Genomic DNA, 8052 nt, shown 5'->3' with positions numbered 1-8052 from the left:
TGGCGCTCCTTGTCTGCCCTAGCTCCGCGTGACTCCCGGAAACAGCCGCCAGGTCCCTGCAACCCCTAGATGCATGGGCGGCCAGGGAGGCTCTGCGTGCTGCCCCCACCCCGAGGGCTGGCTCCGCCGCTGCCATTGACTGGGAACCGTGACCAATGGGAACTGTGGGGGTGCCTGCGGGCATGAGGGCAGCGTGCGGAGCCTCCCTGATTGCCCATGTATCTAGGGGTGGGGGCCACGGTAAGCGCCATCGGGACCCTGCCCCCTGAACCCCCTCCAGCACCCCAACCCCCTGTCCCAGCCAGGTAGTACCCTCCCACACCCAAACTCCCTCCTGCAGCTCGCACCCAGCACCACTCCAACATCCTTCCCTAGTTCGGAGCCCTCTCCTGTACCCTGAACCCCTCATTTCTGGCCCCACTTAGAGCCTGCCCCCCCAGCCCAGCACCCATATCCCCCCCACTCCAACCCCTTGCCCCAGCCCGGAGCTCTCTCCCACATCCCAAACCCCTCATCCCTAGCCCCACCCCAGAGCCCATCCCCCTAGCTGGAGCCCTCACCCCCCCCCAACTCCCTGCTTGGTTAAAGTAAGTGTGGGTGGGGGAAAGCGAGCAACGGAGGGAGGGGGATGGAGTGAGCAAGGGCCTGGCCTCTGGGAAGGCACGGGGGGGCGGGGCATGGGTGTTCGGTTTTGTGCAATTAGAAAGTTGGCAACCTGATTGGGGGTTATGGGGGTGGAGTCATGGCAGGGGGTGGGGCTGAGGGAGGTGGGGGTGGAGTCATGGCAGGGGGTGGAGCTGGGGGAGGTGGGGGATGGGGTTATGGCAGTGGGGGCTGGGGGGTGGAATGTCAGAGATCTATAGGTTCCAAGGCCCAAACGGACCAATGTAATAATCTAGTCTGACCTTCTGAACAACATAGGCCAGAGAACTGCCCCCAGATAATTCCTAGGACAGATCTCCTGGAGAAACATCCCCCCTGGATTTAAAAATGGTCAGTGAGGGAGAATCCACCACGACTCTCGGTAGCTGTTCCAAAGCTTATTTACTCTCGTCATTAAAAACGTGTGCCTTATTCCCAGTCTGGATTTGTCTAGCTTCCACCCCCAGGCATTGCATCATGTTAGGCCTTTCTCTGCTAGCAGGGCCGGCTCCAAGCACCAGCAGAGGAAGCAGGTTCTTGGGGCGGCCAATACAAAGGGGTGGCACATCCAGGTCTGCGGGAATTCGGCGGAGGGTCCCTCTCTTCCTCTTTGAGCTGCCGCTGAAGTGCCACCGATCGGCTTTTTTTTTTTTCAACGCTTGGGGCGGAAAAAACCTGGGGCCCGCCCTATCTGCTAGATTGAAGAACCCATTATCAAATATTTGTTCCCCCTTGTAGGTACCTGTAGACAGTAATCAAGTCACCTCTTAAATCTTTTCTTTGTTAAACTAGATTGAGCTCCTTGAGTCTATCGCTATAAAGCATCTAATCCTTTAACCATTCTCATGGCTCTTCCCAGAACTAGAGTGCACGGGACTGTTTTTTTAACCCCACAAAACCCACTCCTATTCTCACCCGCTCCTGCATTGTTTTGTGCATTATTGTACTTCCCCCAGCCGCAAAAACCTTAGATCCTGCAAATCCCGTGAGAGAGACAGATTCCCCCGTGCTATGGAAAAAGAAAAAACCCACCACAAAAAAGGTTGGTTAATATATTATATATATAAATGGAACAGACACAATTTTTATCACTGAAAGAAGAAAACAAATCTCGCTTAAAGCACATAAAATATTTTAACTCCAGTTACAATAGACATCAAATCTCGTTTGATCCCTCGCTTACATTTAAGAATTAAAACCTTTGTTTAAAATAAAAAGATTTAGTGGTTTCCCTCAAATTACTGCAGTCTGGTTTTTTGCCCACCCAATTCCACCTGCAGCTAAGTACATTACACTCATTCCCGCCAGGGCTTAAATTTTCAGAGTATTTCCCGGAGCCCCCCCCATGCCTGCTCCCCCATTCGGGGCTCCGGGCTTGAGCTGTTGGGCAGGAGGGTCTTGGGGCTTTAGCTCCACAGGGTGGGCCACCAGGGCTCAGGACTTTAGCCCTGAGGGATGCACCAGGGTTCAGGGTTTCAGCCCCGTGGGAGGTGCCGGGGTTCCCACAGGTTGGAAAACAGTTACAGGAGCTCTGCTCCTGATGGCTCTGGCTGAATTTAAGCCCTGACACCTGCTTTTATGGCAGCTGGTCCTGCAGGACCCGTGGGATCCCAGTGCTGCTGCCAGGCTCTGCTCTGAACCCTCTCCAATGTATCAACATCCTTCTTGAACTGTGGGCACCAGAACTGGACACAATATTCCAGTAGCCAGCACATCAGTGCCAAATACAGAGGTTAAATAACCTCTCTACTCCCACACCATAGTCCCCTCTTTATGTATCAAAGGATTGCATTAACCCAACCATCCCCAACCTTTTTGTGACCAGTAGCACATTCATGTTTTCAGAAGAGTGTGGCGGGTGCCAACAATTTTACAACGCTTTTTTTGTATTTGTACATTAAATAATAATAAAAAATATTTAATATTACATAATATATGAATCCAGAGAGAAGAGAGAAGCCGGAGAAAAGCCATGAGGACAGAGAACACTGGTGGTTGCAGTACTGGAGTACTCTGTCCCCAGCAGGCACGGGGCCCCCGATTCTCTTCTCTGCTGGGCACTAGGTGGGCCCCGCACCTGCTGGGCACCAAGAACACCAGCGCCTGCAGCCCCAGAGTTCTCTGACCCTGGAAGGCGTGGGGCCACGGCTTCTCTCTGGCTTAAGCTGTGGCCCCGCATCTGCCGGGGACCGAGAACACCGGAGCCCGCAGCGTGCAGCCCCAGAGTTCTCTGTCTCTGGCAGGCGTGGGGCTGCAGCTTCTCTCCCCTGCTGGGAACTAGGCAGGTCCTGCACCTGCCGGGAACAGAGAACAGGCTACGAAAGCCTGAGTTCTCTGTCCCCAGCAGGTCCCCTGCTGGGCACTAGGCGGGTACACATAAATGCCCCAGCTGGCGCCATGGTGCCCGCGGGCACCACGTTGGGGACCATTGCATTAGCCCTTTTAGCCACAATGTTGCACTGGGAGATCATGTTTAGCTGATTATGACCACAATCCCCAAATCTTTTTCACTGCTTCCCAGGATAGAGTCCCCCATTGTGTAAGTGTGTCTAGATAAATACATTTCTATTTAGCCACATTAATACGCATATTGTTTGTATGCACCCAGCTTACCAAGCGAGCCAGGTTGCGCTGTATTGGTGACCCGTCTTCTTCATTATTTACCACTCCCCCAGTTTTTGTGTCATCTCCAAACTTTATCAGAGATGATTTTAAGTTTTCTTCCAGGGCATTAATAAAAATGTTATATACTGTAAGGCCATGAACTCATCTCTGCTGGACTCCACTGGAAGCATATCTGCTCGATGATGATTCCTAGTTACTGTTACATTTGGAGATCTATCAGTTAGCCAATGGATCATTTAATCCATTTAATGTGTGCCATGTTAATTTTATATCTTTTTGTTTTTTTAAACAAAGTGGCATGGGGGTACCTAGTCAAATGCCTTACAGAAGTCTAAATATATTAAATCAACGCTTACCTTTATCAGCCAAACTTGCTATCTCATCCAAAAAAGATATCAAGTTAGTTTGACAGGATCCAGTTCCCACAAAGTTTAACCCATGCTGATTGGCATTAATTACATTACCTTCCTTTAATTTTTAATTAATTGAATCTCGTAACAGTCACTCCATTGTCTTAGGATCAATGTCAGACTGATACACCTATAATTACCTGGGTCATCCCATTTACCCTTTTAAATATTGGCACACCATTAGCTTTTTCCCCAGACTTCTGGAACTTTTCTGGTGTTCCAAGACATTGAAAAGCAACATTAACAGTCCAGCAAGCTCCTCAGAAAACTCTCTTAAATCTCTTGGATGCAAGTTTCCTGGACCTGCTGATTTAAAAATGTCTAACTTTACTAGCTGCTGTTTAACATCCTCCTGAGACACTAGTGGACTGTAAAGCATGTTATATGATATGACGACATCATATGTTTTCCCCCAAATACAGAACAAAAATATTTATTGAACTCTTCAGCTTTTTCTGTGTTGTTATGGATAATGCAACCATTTCAATCTATTAATGCACCAATACCATTGTTAGGATTCTTTTTGTTCCTAATATATTTTTAAAAATCCTTATTGTCCTTAATTCTGCTGGCCACAGATTTCTCCTTGTGTCCCTTTGCTTCTCTTATCAATTTTCTACAATTCCTAACTTCTGATTTATATTCACTACTATCAACTTCCCCTTTCTTCCATTTGTAATATATATAAAATGTAATAGCTGCCTTTACTTCCCCTCTAAACTAGGTCATTTTTTAACCAATATGACCTTCTTCCTTTATTGTGGGATTGTGGCTTTTTGGTCATCTAGTAAAGTGTTCTTAACCAATTCTCAGTTATCATTCACATTTTTTCTGATTACATTCTTCCTCTCAGCTGATTCGACTCATAATTGTTTTTGGCTTTGTGAAACTAGCCCCTTTAAAGCATCAAATTGGTATATCACTGGTCTGGACTTCATTCTGTTTGCACGCTATAAATGTGGTCACATCATGATCATCTGTACCTAAGCTCTCATAATTTTTGATTCTGTGATCAGTTCTTCTTTATCTGTTAGAATAAGGTTTAATATAGAATCCCCCTGTGCTGGCTGTAACCCTTTTTGAGTTAGGAAATTGCCATCTAGAATATTTAGAAATTCCAAGAATGTTTTAGTACTGGCAGCATGAGACGTCCAACATATGTCACTCAGATTGAAGTCCCCCCATAAACAGGAAGCTTTTCCCCCTACATATTACAGATAGGTGCGTAAGGAGGCGGTCAGCCTGTTCCCCAGTGTGATTTGATAGCCTGTAGAAGGCACCAACTATACTCCATTCTGTGCTTTATCACTTAGGACATTGATACATCCACATTCAAGATCATTTTCTTCCAAGTTATCAATGACTCGGAAACAGATAATGCCATTTATGACAGAGAGTGCCACTCCCCCCACTGCTTTTGTCCACTCGAGCCTTCTTAAATAGGTTATAAACCATTGATTTGAGCATTGCACTCACGACAATCATCCCACCAGGTTCACTAATACTGACTAGATCAAATTTATGCTCATCAATGAGCAATTCCAGTTTCTCTTGTTTGTCACCCAGATTCCTAGCACTGGTGTACAGGCAGTGAAAGAATTTCTTCCGGTCGTCTCCTTTGGGTCCTTGATTAGTTTTGTTCACAACATCTCGATTTTGCCCTGAGGGCTTGGAGTCTCCCTCTTTTTACTCTTCACTTTTGTTATCAGTTTAATACCTCCTGGCTACTCTAGCCAGCCTGTCCCAGAGAAGATTGGTCTCCCTTCTACTGAGGCAGAAGCCATGCCCCCCGCCCCCACTTTTTACCGGCTGTAAGGTTGAGTGGTGGGGAGGAAGTGGCCAGAGAGGCATGAGTGGGTGACGGGGTCTTGGGGGAAGGGGTGATGCGAGGGTGAGGTTGCAGGGGATGGGTGGTGCAAAGGCAGGGCCTTGGGGAAATGGGTGGGGCAGGGGCGAGGCCTCAAGGGGAAGGGGTGATGCGGGGGGTACAGTTCGGGTTATGGCAGGGGGTGCTGGGATGGAGTTGGGGGCAAGGCTGTGGTATTGGTCTGGAGTGCTGGGGTGGAGTTGGGGGAGGTGGGGTGGGGTTATGGCAGAGGTGCTGGGGTGGAGTTGGGGGGGTGGGGGTGGGGTTACAGCAGGGGGTGCTAGGGTGGAGCTGGGGGATGTGGGAGGTTAGGGCAGGGGTGCTTGGGTGGAGTTGGGGAGGTGGGGTTACAGCAGGGGGTGCTAGGGTGGAGTTGGGGGAGGTGAGGGTGGGGTTAGGGCTGTGGGTGCTGGCGTGGAGTTGGGGGAGGCGGGGGCAGCGTTAGGGCAGGAGGTGCTAGGGGTGGAGCTGGGGGAAGTGCGGGTGGGGTTAGGGCAGGGGTGCTGGGGTGGAACTGGGGGAGGTGATGGTGGGATTAGGGCACGGGGTGCTGTGCTGGGGTGGCAGTGGGGGCAGGGTTATGGCAGGGGGCACTGTGTGAAATTGGGGAAGCGTGGGGGGGGGCTATGGCAGGGGTGCTGAGTGAAATTGGGGAGGTGGGATAGGCTATGGGAGGGAGTTCTGGGGTGGACTTGGGGGAAGGGTAGGGTCACAGAATACAATTTTCTAGAATACACCTGATCTCATCTATCTAATCTATCTATCTACAGAAACGTGCAGCTTAAGTGACCTCAAGCATTTCAAATGCATGAGTGACTCAGGCCTTCAAAAATCATGAGACCTGCTGAAAAATCAGGATATATATATATATACACACACACACACACACAAGTGTTGGGTTCTTTTCTGCAGTTCTACTGTCATCACCTGGCTCCAGGAGGTGGTACCTGAAGAAAAACCACCAAATACCATGAGACACACAGCAAAATGGGAGTGTTGGCAACACCGTAGATGCGTGCAGACTCCCCAAAACAGGAGACCCCCCCCCACCCAAGTACAGTGGGGTTTGGGACATTATGCTCAGAATGGGCAGCAGCTGTTTCTCATGGGGGGTGAGGGGAGGTCCTGCCAGGTCTGGAGATGAGCCAAGCTCTGTCTCCTGGGCTCTGGATGGGTCGCTGCAGGGGGTCTGAGGCCATGGAGATCCGGGGCATTTTGTACTTTCCCTGATTCAGTGATTGCTCGGCTTTAAAAACCCCTTTGCTTCCGTCACTGCCCCTCATTTCCTGTGTCCCCTCACTCAGGGCATCCTCTAGCACCAACCCCCCCCTCCCATGGCATCCTAGCACCAGCCAGTCTCCCTCAGGGCTGAGCCCTCCTACCCCTCATCCTTTGAGCCGGGTACCATTTAAGCTTGCCGTGTCTCCTCCGTCCTGCTGGCGCCATCGTTGCCATGTTTTCCGTCTCCCTCCCACTAGATAATTTCTGCAGCCGCGGCTCAGGGAGTATTAATGATCTATATATCCCAGGTCAGCCATTGTGCTTAAGACTTGGATTGTAACACTCCATTACTATTGGTTATACAAGGGCAAACCCTCCATCTGCGCCACTGTAAATCAGGCCCTTGTTGGGCTATTACTCAGCCCGCAGGCTGCTGCTGACCCCCCCCCCCCGCCGCTGCTGCCCTCTCCCCCCTACCCGGGTCCCGCCTCACCTGCCCGCTGGGCCTTTGTATTTTACATTTCTAATTAAATAAAATCACACACACACACACACACACACACACGGCTAAAAAAAAAAGAGCGAAGAAAAGAAAAGCAGGGGCCGAGGGAGGGTTGTGCGTGGGGCTAATGAATTCCTCAATGATTTGCTGTTATATTTTAAAGGGACCATAAAAGCCAAGGGGTGATAAAAATGGATTTTGTCGTTATCTGCACCAGTGCTGGGAGAGCCGAGCCCTGCGGCAGACGCTCCCTGGCCCTGCACCCATTGAATCCCCTTTTGGTATTTGTGGGGGTGGGGAGGGGTCCGAGGAACAGCTGGGTTCAAACATAGGAGGTGAATTGGCAGAAGGAGCAAACCAGAGTTGCCCCTAAGCCCCGAGGAAGGTTCTGGGCAGGATTGGGGCTTCCCCCCAAGGAGGCACCTCTGGGGCAGGGACTGTCTCTTGCTCTGTGTCTGTGCCAGGTTAGCACAATGGGATCCTGATCTTAGCTGGGACCTCTACATGTTTCCATAATAGTAATAAATCCATGCTAGGCAGGCTGGGATCTATGAGGCTGGGAGTCATGACTCCTGGCCTTCAGACCTGTCTCCTGAGGATCAGTCCTTGCAGCTTCCTCTCATGCATCTGGTCCTGGCTGGTCACAGAGACACAAGCATGGAATCACTGGTTAGAGCTGACACCAACAATGCCTGGGGTCATGCAGCTGCAGACCCCAGACATCGCGAGTCTCTGCCCCAAGTTCACTCCACAACAGTCTGTAGCAGCTGGGCAGAGGGTCCAAA

The sequence above is a fragment of the Gopherus flavomarginatus genome, chromosome 16 (assembly GCF_025201925.1).
Source record: "Gopherus flavomarginatus isolate rGopFla2 chromosome 16, rGopFla2.mat.asm, whole genome shotgun sequence".
Classification (NCBI taxonomy): domain Eukaryota; kingdom Metazoa; phylum Chordata; order Testudines; family Testudinidae; genus Gopherus; species Gopherus flavomarginatus.
The sequence above is the reverse complement of the archived record's forward strand: the minus strand, read 5'-3'. Positions refer to the sequence as shown.